This window comes from Sarcophilus harrisii, chromosome 3 (assembly GCF_902635505.1).
Source record: "Sarcophilus harrisii chromosome 3, mSarHar1.11, whole genome shotgun sequence".
NCBI lineage: Eukaryota > Metazoa > Chordata > Mammalia > Dasyuromorphia > Dasyuridae > Sarcophilus > Sarcophilus harrisii.
The window spans coordinates 361,029,300-361,043,550 of NC_045428.1; the positions used below are offsets into that span (position 1 = coordinate 361,029,300).

Sequence of the window (14,251 nt, forward strand, 5' to 3'; positions counted from 1 at the left end):
CCTAAGAGAAGATCAGGGAGAGAAAGGTCTAGCTCTGGGTTAGCTTCAGGCAAACATCTTTCCATTGGTGATCTTTTGAAGCTCATGAGTAAGCAGGATGTAGCAAGGCTTGGAGGAAAGAGACAGCAGTTGGTGTATCCCACTAGTTCCATGCAGACAGAAAATACAGCACCTGGAATATTGTAGGCACTTAATAAATGTGTGTTGACTTGTTTATTAAAGAAAAACAAGGGTCTGTTTCATTGCTTCTTTGCTTGGACACTTAGAGTGTCTGAGGAAATCCTTGCATCTGTTCCCCTTTAGATGCAAAGAAGATATATGCAGAGTAGCAGAAGGAATTAAGTCCAGCTATTGATAGCTTTGAGAGACCTGGATAGAGAGAGATCTCATCATGAATTCCTTTATACTATTTTGTCTTGTCAGAGCACCTGCTGTGTGCTCAGATTCACTTTCCTAGAGGAACCAAGATGAATAAAGGTAAAAGATACAGTTCTTATCTTTGAGAAACTTAAACTTCAATGGGGGCCAAGACAGCAAAGTGCAAGATACATCTAGAAACAAAATCAAAAGCATAATAAAATAGACCAGAACAGATGCAAAATGGAGGAGTTGATATAACTCTCTGAGTCTCTATAACCTAACAACCTCACAACACAGTTCTTTAATGATAACCTCTAACCATACTATCGAAGGAGCCTGAGTTGTCTTCTTATTTTATCCTCAGTAGAAATAGTAACACAAGAAGTAACACAACAGTTGTAAGTAAACAACTGCCCTAAGACTTTTAGGTACACTGTGTCCCATCAGAGACTCAAAGTTTGGTCCCACTTATACTTCCCCAAGCTAAATAATTCTAATTTGTGTCAGTTGCTTCTATTCATAGGAGGATGAAGTACATGCAACCTCATTCTATAGCAAAGGCAGGCTCTTCTAAGATGGACTTCTGATCTTCCGTGCCATAAAGAATTCAACAGCAGATGCCAATGGACTATTGTCATTTGGAGATAAGGAACAGCATCCCCTTCCTAGTTTCTTTCTTCCTTCCCCTTTCCTTCCTTCCTTCCTTTCTTTTTCTTTCCTCCCTCCCTCCCTTCCTTCCTTCCTCCCTCACTCCCTCCCTCCTTCTCTCTCTCTCTTTTTTCTTCCTCTCTGTCTTTCTTTCTATTTATGTCCTATTTCTGTCTGTTACTTTCTCTTTCTGTTTGTATCTCTCTCTCTCTCGCTCTCTCTCTCTCGCTCTCGCTCTCTATTCTATTTCTGTCTGTTACTTTCTTTGTCTGTTTGTCTGTATCTGTCTGTCTTTGTCTCTCCTTCTCTGTGTCTTTCTCCTCTGAATCCCTATGTTTTATTTATCCTCCAGTCTACAAGGTTCCTCTGTCCTAAATGTGCCAAGGCTCCAATTCCTTCTTGCTCTATTTTAAAGTTCCCAGCTCACGTGGCCCCTCTACTAGGAGCCGGCTCCCCCAAGACCCAGGCTAGTGGCCTCAGATAAATGCCAGGGACATTTTTCACAACTCAGAGTCAGTCGTGCCCTTCCCATCTGCCCTGGCTGCTCTCATTTCCATGCTGCCACTGGCATGCCTCTGAGCTCAAAAAGGAAGAATGATTTACTTTTACTTTTGTCCCTTTTAATAGGCTCCTTCCCTCCAAGAAGGTATCATTTGCTTCTGTCTCCATATCTCCTCCTCCTTCTCCTTGAATAACAGACTGTGAGAGAACAGTCTTAATGAAGGTTGACAGATACAGTATAATCAACATCACTGAGTGCCCTCTGTATATAGTGCTCAGTTGTAGGGACCCATCAAAGCTATAGAGGGAAAAGACAAATATTGCATCCTTGGGGAGCTCACTATCTAAAGAAGGTCAAATAGGATAATGAATATAAAGCATTTTGCAAATTGTAAAGTGCTATTTAAATATAAACCATTACTGTCATCAGTTATCCACAAAATCCTAATCCAATACCTGCTCAAATTATATTATGAATAATAATGAGGAGGATGAGGAGAGAGAGCAACATATATAATAGCTACACATAGAGATAACAATTAATATAGGACCACTTAGTCATGTTATGTGAATTTATGGGCTTTGAGAACTCAAAAGAGCAAAAGGAATGAATGACTGAAGCTAGGTGGGGTTAATCAAGGTAGGCCTCCTGGAGGAAGTGGGGGTTGAGTAAAATTTTGAAGGAGAAGAGGGATACGGGTCAGTAGAGAGAAAGCTTAGAGGAAGTGTCCCAACAGTATGGGAGAGTAGAAAGAGCACTGAATTTGGAGTCTAAACACTGACTTAAAATCCTGATTCTGCCACTTATTCCCCAAGTCACCTTATATAAATACTTAATCTCTTTGTCTTGTTTCCATCATCTGCAAAGTAAAGAGATTATATTAGTGGTCTCTAAGGTCCCCTTCAACTCTGAAAGATATAACCCCATGATCTTATGTGAAAGTTTGAAAACAATATAGAATGAATAAGGATTCAGAAAATAATAAGAAATAAAGGTTGAGTGGAAGTAGACTCATTTTGAAAGTACATATAAGAGGTAGTTAAGAGCCACTATGATATAGAAGTTTATTGATTAGCTATATGTTCTTGGATGGATACAGAGAGCCTCACTTTCCTCATCTACAAGATGGGTGATCAGACTAGCCAGTTTCTGAGATTTCTTCTAGCTCTGTGATCTTGAGAAATAGTTTGACTCTGGCTTTCATCTCTGGGAAACCAAGATGCCAGTGGGGCTGTGTCCTAATTCCCTTGCATTGCTGCCTTGGTCAGATTCCTTCTGCTCCTATTCTTTCCTCTACTGGATCTAGATTCCAAAGCTTTTGATTTTAAACTTGACTGTTAACTGTGTACCCTAGCACAAAGTATTCCCTATCAGAGCCTCATTTTTCTCCTTTGTGAAATGAGTGGTTGGATTAAATCAGTAATTCTCAAACATTTTGGTTTTCAAGTTTCTTCATACTATTATTGAGGTGGGACCCAAAAGAGTTTTTTTTTTTTAATATAGATTATATTTCTTGAAACTCATCATATTGGAAATTAAAGCTGATAAAATTTTAAAATATATATATTAACTCATTTAAATATTATAATAATAAACCCATTACACATTAACATAAATAGGATATTTTTATCACATTAATTATATTTCCATAACAAAAATTAGGGAGAAAAATGGCATTGTTCCACTTTTTTTCCCAAATCCCTTTAATGTCTGGCTTAATAAATGATAAACTGGATTCTCATGTCAGCTGTAACATTCAATCTGTTGCAATATGTTGTTGTGGTTGAAGTACATGAAGAAAACCCAGCCTCATACCAATATATAAAGGAAAAAGGAAGGTTATTTCATCAGGCAAATGCCATCTTAATATCATTATGATAGTAGTTTTGACCTTGCAGACTCCCAAAAGGGTCTTGGGGGACCCTCAAGAGCACTCTTTGAGAACTGTTAAATTTAAATTATATCTAATAGCCCTTTCAGCTTTACTGTTGTTTGATTCTGTGACTTGCCCATGTCTCCAACTGCTTAGAACCTCTCATCTAGGGGCAGAGATGGAATCAGCAGGGAAGTCTAGGCCCACTTATTTTAAATAGCCTGTGGCATCATGAAAAATAATCAGGTTCCCACAGCTGTGAAAAGATCTGTAATTATTCCAAGCTGCCCTTCTGATTTCTTCTGCTGTCCCCATTTTAAACCTCATCTGGTCATTGTCAGCTTCCTTTCTGACCCTCTCAGAAAAAAATCACAATAAGTATCTTAATAGCCCCTTGAGGAAAAGAGAGGGAGATAGGATCAAAGACCTTAGAGAGGTGAGGGGAGGAGACCATTAGCACCTGGAATGAAGAAGTTCTATTACCATGCTTAACATCGGAAAGCACTTAGAATAAATTTTGTCCAACTCTCACTTCATCACTCAAGGTCATTCAATTACTTAGTGACAGAACTGGGACTCAAACCCAGTCCTCCTGAAATCCAGTACTTGATTATGTTTCCATTAATGACTAGTCCATAATCAACAAACATTTAAGTACTTAGACAGTGGAAGTCCCACAGAAGTATAATGTATAGTCTCTGCCCTACTTTCAGGTAACTTCTGATTTTACTGGGGAGATAAGGCATATTGAAAAAAATGAAGTAAAATTCAAGTGTCCTAGAGGATTTGAATTGAAAGGGAGATTAGCATTCTCAATCATACCCATTGCCCCTTGATATTTTTATATTTCTGACATGACCAAAAGCTACCAAGTTCCTTCTCCCTGATGATAAAAAACTGTTACATCCCTACTAATCTTGTGACCTTAAGTTGGGGTTTCTTAACATGGGGTCTGTGAATTTTTCTTAAATCTTTATAACTATATTTTGGTTTTATATGTGATCTGTTTTATTCACTTTAAAACAACATTCTGAGAAAAGGTTTATGGGCTTTACTAGATTAACAAAGGGGCCAATAATACACACAAAAATGCTAAGGACCCCTGCCTTAGGTCCAAAGGGAAATAGAAAGCTATTCACCAATCTGAAAAAGATTGAAGACTCTTTTATTTAATCTATTCTTCTCATTTCACTGCTGGTGAAACTTAAGCCCAAGAGAGGTAAGCTGCCTTATTATAACTTTGCATCTAGAATCAGAGAATTTAGGTTTTAATTAAAGCTGTTATTTGCTTATTCTGTGGTAACTTTGGCTGTCATTTCCACCCCTTGAACCCTCAGTCACTCAACAAGCATTTATTAAGCATCAACTGTGTGCTAGGTGCTGTGTTAAATTCTGAGGCACAAAGAAAGGCAAAAGACAGCCCTCATTCTCAAGGAGCTTACAGGAGATGATATATAAATCACTAGCTCTATGCAGGACGTAAATAGGATAGATGGAAGGTCTTTTGAGAAAAGACACTAGCCACTGAGGGACTAGAAAAGGCAGGCTATGTGCAGAAGGTGGGATTTGACCTGAATCCTAAAAAGTTAGGGAAGTGGAGGTAGTGGGATTGAAGACACAGAATTTCCTAGGGATGGGGCAAAGCTTGACAGAAGGTAGTGTTATGTTTAGCAAATAACAAGTTGACCATTGGAGATAGGTTGTATACTAAGGGGAGCAAAGCATTAAAAGACTGGAAAGGTAGGCATGGGGCAGGCTATGAAGAGATTTAAATGCTAAGCAAAATTCCCAGAGTTAAATGAGTTACAGAGCCACTGAAGTTCCATGAGCAGGGGATGATATAATTAGAACTCCACCTTGGTAACTGGGTGGAGAATAGATTTCAGCAAGGCAAAACTTGAGACAAGTATACAAAAAGGATATTTCAATAGTCCAGGTGAGAAGAGATGAAAGCTTGAACTGAGATAACAGCTGTGTGAGTAGAGGGAGAGGATGTGTATGAAAAATGTAAAAAGAGAAACAATGGAATTTGGCAGCAAAATGTGAGATGAGTAAAAGTGAAGAGTTGACAGTGAGAATGACCCTGAAGTTGAGAGCCTGAGTGACTAAGAAAATGATGGTTCTTCAACAGGAATAGGGAAGTTTAGAAGGAGAAAGAGTTTAGAGAAGAGGGTGGGAGGCATCCTGTCCATGTGCTCTATAAAGCCCATGAAATCATTTTAAGGCAACTGCAGGAGGTGATGAGCTGAAAGTTAATTTATGTAACAACCTCCCACTGTTTGAGTTCCATAAGTTAATAATTGTATGGCCCTTGAATGATGTTATAAATATCCAAATGGCGTTAGGCAAAAAAAGGTTCCCCACCCCTGATTTAGAGGGAAATATAATGAATTCTCTTTTGGACATTTTGAAATGCTTATGGAACATACAGTTTAAATGTCCAAAAGTTGGTGATATGGAAGATTGGAGCTCAGGATATTTTATACATATCTGGGAATCATGTGTATAGAGATGATAATGGTAGCCATGGGAGCTAATGAGCTCTTCAACTGAAATAGTATAGAATGAAAAGAAAAAAGAGCCCAGGAGAGAACTTTGGGGGATATCCACATTTAGTGGGTATGTCATGGAAGAAGAATTAGCAAAGAATATCGAGGAGCAGTCTTCAGATAAGAGGACAATTAGGAGAGAGCAATGTCACAAAATCCTAGAGGAAACAGTATACAGGAAAAGAAGGTCAAGAGTTTCAAATGCTTCAGAGGTCAAAGAGAATGAGGACTGAAGGGGAAATAACTAGGTTTGCTAATTTATAGATCATTGGTGTCTTTGGAGAGGTCTGTTTTAGTTGAATGTTAAAGTTCGATCTTATATTGCAAAGATGAAAAAAGGGAGTGAAAGGAGAAGAAATGGAAAGCAACATTGTAGGTGTCTTTTTTATAGGTATCTTTCTCAAGAATTTAACTACAAAAGGGAAAAAAGATAAAAGAAGATAGAAAGTTCAAGTGAGAGTATATATAGGGAACCTAGTAGATAACTAGAGATTCATGAAAAGTGTAATATACTTTGTATAAAGTAATAGCAATATTGTGGAATGATCAGCTGTGAATGGTTTTGCTATTCTCAGCAGGCTGAGCTTCCTCCAATCCAAAGACTACTCTGAAGCACTTATACTGAAAAATACTATCCATACCTGGAGAAAACTGATTATGTCTAAATGCAGATTAAAGCATACTTTTTCCCTTTATTTTCCTAGAGTTTTTTTTTTTTTTTGGTGGTGGGGAGATTTGTATTTTCTTTCACAACCTGACTTTTATGGAAAAGTTTTGCATAACTTCACAAATGCAGGAGGAAGGGAGAGAGAGAATCTGGGGAGATTTGTATTTTCTTTCACAACCTGACTTTTATGGAAAAGTTTTGCATAACTTCACAAATGCAGGAGGAAGGGAGAGAGAGAATCTGGAATTCAAAGTTTTAAAAACAAATTTTTAAAATTGTTTTACATGTAACTGGGAAAAATAAAATCTTAAATAAGTATATAAGTAGAGATTAAAGATGAGAGGAAGAGGGAAAAGGAGGAGATATAGATAGATAGAGAAAGAGTTAGAGAAAGAGAAGGGGGAGGGAGAGAGGGAGGAAGAGAGAAGGTAAGAGGAGGAAAGGCACTGGAGCAACTTACTGGAAAAGATGGGAGAGTATGAATCAAAGGTAGATGGAGAGGGGTTTGCCTTGCAAGGAGAAGGACCATTTTTTCACTTAAGATAGGAATGAAAGAAAAAAAATAGTAAGGGAAGGTGCCTTAAATATGTGAAATGAAGAGATTAGAAAAGAAAACGCTGAATAGATTCAATGTTTTAGTGATGGTGATGAAGTCCTCAGCTCAGATGGTGGGGAGGATTCAGTGCCATAGGAGGTGTGGGAAGAGATGGGAAGAGTTAAAGAGTAGAATGCCCTCTGGCTCTAATTTTCCCCATATGTAAAATAAAGGAGGGTGGACTAGGTTATTTCTGAGGCTTTTTCCATCTCCTGTGATCTCATAACATTTCCAATATTGCTTGGTTAGCCAATGTCAGAGCCAGGACTAAAGTAGTTGTCAAATAGATGATATAAGAAGTGAGACCTCTGAGGTCTCTTCTAGCTCTAAGTTTATGATTCTTTGGATCTTTGAGTATCATGAGACCAGAGGAAGTAAAGTCACTATGACCCTGCGTATGGACACAAAGCAAATGATAAAGTTCTTGAAGACTATATAACTTGTTCAGACATCTTAGTTCTATGGGGGAAAATAGTTTTACTGAATGAGAAAAAACCCATAGGACTAAAGATATCTATACTCTTAACCTCTTCTCTCTCCATAGAGTGAACCCCTCCTACATTATAGCTATTAGGATGTGGGTCAGGTTACTTACCTTCCATTTTTGTCTTGAACCTCATGAGGTTCTTCATGCACCTCCAGATCTTCAGTGCTGACACAGTTCAATACAAGCAAGGATGGACTTTAAGAAAAGTCTTTAAAGACAGTGTCTACTATTTTTTTTGCTTTCTTCCCCAAATCTCTAACTTATCTCTAAATGTACATGTAGATATGGTGTCTCTAGTGATACTCCCATGAGAGTTCTTGGTGTGGATGGTATCCACTGTACTTATCCACAGCTGGGTTTCATCTATATTTTCTGAACTTGTTAAAGACCTTGGAATTTACCACATTATTTGTTGTGTCAGTGTGGAAAGTACGTGCCAAGTAACAAGAAGGTTTTTATCTTAACATCAGTATTTTGATAAGTTTATCAAGGAAGACATAGCTTTACATGTCTAGGTTAGATTAATCTGAACATATTAAGGTTCCTATTAGAGAATATTCAATAATGTTGCCCTCAAATCATATAGAAACTAGTATCAACTAGAATGGACTTTTTCATATCATCTTGTCCAATCTCCCTATTTGACAGATGAGGAAATGGAGACTTGTCTTGGAATCTCATCTTTCTATTAACCCCCCTCCCCACAACCTTCTACTTTTAGAGATCTTTGATTGGTACTTTAAAAATTTTCATACTATGTCTTTATACCATGTAATTTCTGGAACTACTCTACCCTTTCTCTAGATAAAGCCCTCTCTTATTGCAAAGACAAACAATCAAAACAGTTAAAGTAAAGCCAAACATCTGATAACAGTGAATACATTTGATCATATGTATATGCAACATCCTTCTCTAGTATGCCCCCATACCTTTCCCAGAAAAAGGGGAAATAATTTTTATTATCTGTGTTGTAGGAACCCCAATTGATTTTTTCCATTTATTTAGGAACTCTCTTTAAGTGATAGTTTCATTTATATAGTTTATTAGGTTGTATTTATTTTATTTTTCTATTAGTTCATACAAATCTCCCCATGGTTCTCTGAATTCCTTCTATTCTTCATTTCTTATAGAGCATTCATTATAGTCATATACCATAATTTTTCAGTCATTCCCCAATTGAGAAGACATTCACTTTGTTTCCAGTTCTTTGTTACATCAAAGAATAAATTTGGGGGCATATATTGGACTTCTGTCTTTCTTTGACTACCTTGGTGTATATGCTCAATAGTGGAATCCCTCAGATAAAGGGTATGGACAAAGTCAAGTCACTTTTATTGCATTGCTCTTAATATTCATACTGGTTGGATCAATTCGCAGCTCTGCCAATAATGTGTTAGCATACCTGTCTTCCCACAGGGCTTCTGATGTTGCCTGTTCTTATTCTATGTCATTTTTGTCAATTTTCAAAGTGTGAGGTGAGACCTGAGTTTTTAAATTGAATTTCTCTTATAATGATTTTGAGAGTTTTTAAATGATCACTTATAGTTTGTACTCCTCCTTCAATTTTTTATATCCTTTGAACATATCTATTGTGTAATGGCTCTTGTTTTATATATATATATATGCCTGATTCCATATAGAAGCATATATCCCCATTTCTTTCTCTCTCTCTCTCTCTCTCTCTCTCTCCTCTATTTGTCTATCTGCCTATATATCTACCTACTGTCTATCTGTTTGATATCAGACTCAGAGATTTACCAGATATTTTCCCATTCTCTTGATTTTATTCTTCTTCTGTCTTCATTGATGTTGTTTATACATGCACTTTTAAATTTTATGTAATCAAAATGTTCTATTTCGTCTTTTATGACCTCCTCTACCCCATGTTTAGTTAAGAATTCTCCCTCAAGCCATAGTACCTTATCTCATTCTCTTCTACTTTTTAAAATGAGATGACATGTTATATTCAGATTTTGAGGTTACTATGGTACATACCTTTCCCCACTCTTCATGATGATTTCAGGGGGAGGGTAGAGAGGAGAATTATGATTCATGTTCAATGTTGGAAAAATTGAGACCCAAAGAGACAGATCATCTTGTTTCTGTCACGCAAAGGAGATTTGAGAACCCTGGCTCCCAGACAATGTTCCTTTTAATTTTTTATAGTTATGAGCAGGCAAGCCTGAATAGCCATGACTAGAGTTTAGTACCAAAATTAAAACTTACAACAAAGTTAATCTAACACATATTTAAGGGTGTGCATAATCCTCACTGTGCTGCATGGTGATTAGGCGTGAATGGCAAGTAGTTGCCTTAAATGATTGTAATTAGTATTACTTTTATACAACCAGGCCGAGTTTTTACAGGGCTTTTTTCTTCTCATTGTCAGTGTTCCAGTAGCTATAATCTGCATCAGTGTGACAGTTTTCCTTGATATTATGAACATCTCAATCCCGTTTGCTCTCTTTCATCCTCCCTCTCCACCCGCCTCCCCTCCGTACACAGTTGGGGGTGGGGAAAGCAGGCGCCAGGATGGTATAGAGCCACAAGTTGGTTCTATACCAGGATGGATAGTTGAGTATGTTTAACCTGGAAAAGAGAAGATGTAGTTGGGGGAGGGGAGGAGAGAACATTATAGTTGTTGTCAAGGATTTGAAGAGCTGTCACTTAGAAGATAAATCTGACTTAGTCTGCTTGGCTCCAAAAGGCAGAAATAGGAGCAATGGATAGATGTTACAGAAAAACAGATTTAGGTTTGATTATTATAAGGCAGAGGTTACCAAACTTTCTTGGTTCAAGGTGCCCTTATTGTCTTGATAATTCTTTCATTGTGTCCCTTGATCAGAAAGAAAAGGCCAAACTGTTGTATTTATTAAATACAATTTAATTGTATTTGTTCAAATTGTTCAAACAATTCGATAGGTATCCGCATTCTAGTAACATAATAGCCACCCTTTTTCTTCTTGAAATTTTAAAATTTCTGTGAATTTGCTAGAGCACAGCAGAGTGCCATAGCACAAGGTTTCAGAACTGTGAATAGAAGGAAAAACTTCCTAACAGGACTACCCCAAAGTAGAATGATTGGTTGTCCCTCACTGAGTGCTACAAAGTCTGGGTGCCAGGTTTTGGGGTATGCTGTAAAAGAAATTCTTTTACACTTGTGATTTTGACTAAATGTCCATTGACATCCCATCCAGTTCTGAAAGTCTCTCACACAAACCCAAAGACAGTGTGATAGGTTGGACTGACAAACAAGTAGGGCTCCTTTGGCTTCCCATGATGTTCTGCAGTATTCCCTATGCATACCCCCTATGTTCTCTAAGAGCTTTTTGAATATTATTATATTATATTCATCTGATGTTTGCTTTACTGCCCAGGATTCTGCACAGATGGAAGTTGTAGAGATTCTGGGCCCTGAAGGACGGTAAAGGCAGGATTTGTATTCTTAGCATCTGGGGACTTTGGGGGAGGAGGCTAAATGTACTCAAGGATAATAATAACAAATATAATGGTGATATAATAATATCTAAGAGAATTCCTAATTTAACACAACTGGTAACTGCTCACTTCAAGATTTAAACACAGGTTTCATTACTTTAGGTTCAATGTATTTTCAAGCATAGCACAGCATCTCTTAGACAGGGGCCATCTAATCCAGCCTTCTCAAATGATGACAGATGAAACTCTATTCCAGGGAGACTGATTTGTCCAATATCATGCATGTATTAATTAGCAGAACTGAGATCTAAATCCAGGCATTAGAACTCCAAATGCAGTGTTCTTTCCACATTCCACTTTCTACCCCTTCCACATAAATTTATTCATTTATTCCAAATGAATAAATAAATAATTCACTTATTCAACAATCTATATTAAGCACATATTATGTCCTGTGAAGGGTCTAAAGGGAGTAGGCATTAGGTCTCAGAACTATCAAAGTAACTAGGAATATGGAACACTTTTATCCACCCACAATAGCAAAAAATAGATCTCTTACAACAGGGCTGTTTCAGCTTGTCCGGTTTTAGGGAACAGGGGACTTCCCTAAGGTGGGGAGACAGTTGTCAAAGAATTAATTCAGTACTCTGTATCTTTCTTTCTTTGACAAGACATTTTATTGCTTGCTTATGAATAAGGGGGACTGCCATGGACCATGAATGTACCATATACTGACAAGCACATCTCATAGCCATGTTTTGCAATAAAGTGGAGAAGGCTGGCCAATGTTACAACTGTATTAAGAAAACAAAGAATGAATTGGGAAGGGTATAAGATTGAATTGGTGAAGTTAGTATGATCCGGTTAGAAAAGGGAATAAAAAGTTAGGCAGTGAATAGTTAGATGGTTGACAGAGCTCCAGTTTTGAGTTGTGATTGGGATATTTTCAGAATAATCATGTGCAAGTTAAACAGATATTTCCCATGGAAATCCCTGTGATCAGCATTGTTGCCCATAGGGACACACTTCCCTAGAATTTCTTCATGTTGTCAGTGTTCTTTCTTTCTTTTGTTTCCTTCATTCAATTTTAATTTTATTTTTCTTAATTACATGCAAACATTTTTAACATTTGTTTTTCTTTTAATTTTGTTTTAAATTTTCTCCCTCCATTTTTATCCTCCTTCTTCCTTGAAAAGGCAAGCAATTTAATATTGATTATACATGTGTAGGCATGTAAAATATTTTCATATTAGCCATGCTGCAAAGGAAAACACAGACAAAAAAGAATAAAGAAAGTGTTTTTTTTTTTTTAAGTTTAGCTCAATTTGCATTCATAAATCATCAGTTCTTTCTCGGGAATGGATAGCATTTTTTATCATAAGTTCTTCAGAATTGTTTTGGATCATGATATTGTTGAGAATAACTGATTTATGTTACAATATTTCTGTTAATATATGTCTTCTGTTTCTTCTCATCTCACTTTACATTAATTCATGTAAGTCTTCTCAGGTTTTTCTGCTTATCATTTCTTATAGCACAACAATATTTCATGACAATCATAGATCACAGGTTCCTCAATCATTCCCCAATTGATGGGCATCTTCTCAATTTCCAATTCTTTGACACCACAAAAAGATTCACTATAAATATATTTGGATATTTAGGTCCTTTTCTTTGATCTCTTTGGACCATAGGCCTAATAGGGATATTTCTGGATCAAAGAATATATGCAGTTTTATAGCCCTCTGAATATACCTCTGAGTTGCTCTCCAGAATATTAGATCAATTCACAACCTCTATCAACATGGCATTAATGTCCTAATTTTTCCACTTCATCTCCAACATTTATAATTTCCTTTTCTGTCATATTACTGATAATCTGATAGGTATAAAATGGTACCTCAGAATTGTTTTAATTTGCATTTTTCTAATTAATAATGATTTAGAACATTTTTCATAGCGAGTTTTAATTTATTCTTCTGAAAAATTCCTGTTCATCTCCTCTGATAATTTATATATTGAGGAATGGTTCATATTCTTATAAATTTGATTTATTATGTTATGTGCATTTGAAAACTGAAGTCTTTATCAGAGAAACTTACTATAAAGATTTTACCCCAATTTCTTGCTTCCCTTATAATCTTGGCTGCATTGGTTTTGTTTGTGTAAAAACTTTTTAATTGGATGTAATTAAAATGATTCATTTTATAACACATAATGCTCTCTATTTTTTCTTTGCTTTAAAATTTTTCCTTCTTTAATACATTAATCTGACAGGTCATATATTCCATGATCCTTTAATTTGCTTATAATTGTCAATGTTCTTTCTGTTTTGTGCTATACAGCCTAAGACTTGGGGTTGAGGTAGAATGGGGTCCTCCTAGTAGTAGTGCTTTTTTAAAAATTTAATAACAATAATAATAAATCTAGCAATCTAACTTTATAAAAATGTTTTTATGTTATTTCATTCATCTTTGCACAGATCTTTTTTGAGATATCATTTTGTCTAGAAGATAAGCCCAGGTCCCTGTTCATCTTTTCTATCTCTTGCTCCCTTTGAACAAGCTAAATAATATTATTTTTCCTTCATGACCACATAAAGTGGATGACAAGAAATTTCAGGGAAAACAAGAAAGTTCCACCTCATTTCTACTCTTATTCCTTTCATTGTGGTACTATAGAACAAGTTGTGGAATTGGAGATCTTATGAACAAGAAATAAAAGGTTTATTATCTGGATAATAAAGATTAATCCAGATTGTAAACAACCAATACCATTATCTAGATAAAATGTTTTTTAAAAGGTTCTTGGTAACTTATAGGACAAAAAAGGAATACCTTGAACTCATAACTTTGTTTGAGTTAGCCCTGCTCATCTTTATAGGGGTCCAGAAAGACAGAAGATTTGATTTGGGGCACTAATTGATCCTGAGTGGCTTTACCTGGGAATAGTTTAGCAAGTGAGTTGCCCTTGAGAATGCCCCTGGGATGAGACTAATGAGAATCTTTAGAATCACTGACTTTTATAATCAGAAAAGATTTTTGAGATCTCTGCCCAACTCCATCCCTCTTTCCATTTTACAGAGAAGGAAACTGAGACACGAAAGATTGAGTTGTTCAAGGTTCCACATAA

The 14,251-nt window shown here is 36.4% G+C and overlaps 1 protein-coding gene across 3 annotated transcripts in view; it reads left to right on the plus strand.

Moving 5' to 3' along the window:
- The window catches only part of GRIK4 (glutamate ionotropic receptor kainate type subunit 4), a 670,650-nt gene that overhangs the window by 233,063 nt on the left and 423,336 nt on the right, over window positions 1–14,251 (plus strand). The gene's annotated exons all lie outside the window — the stretch shown is intronic.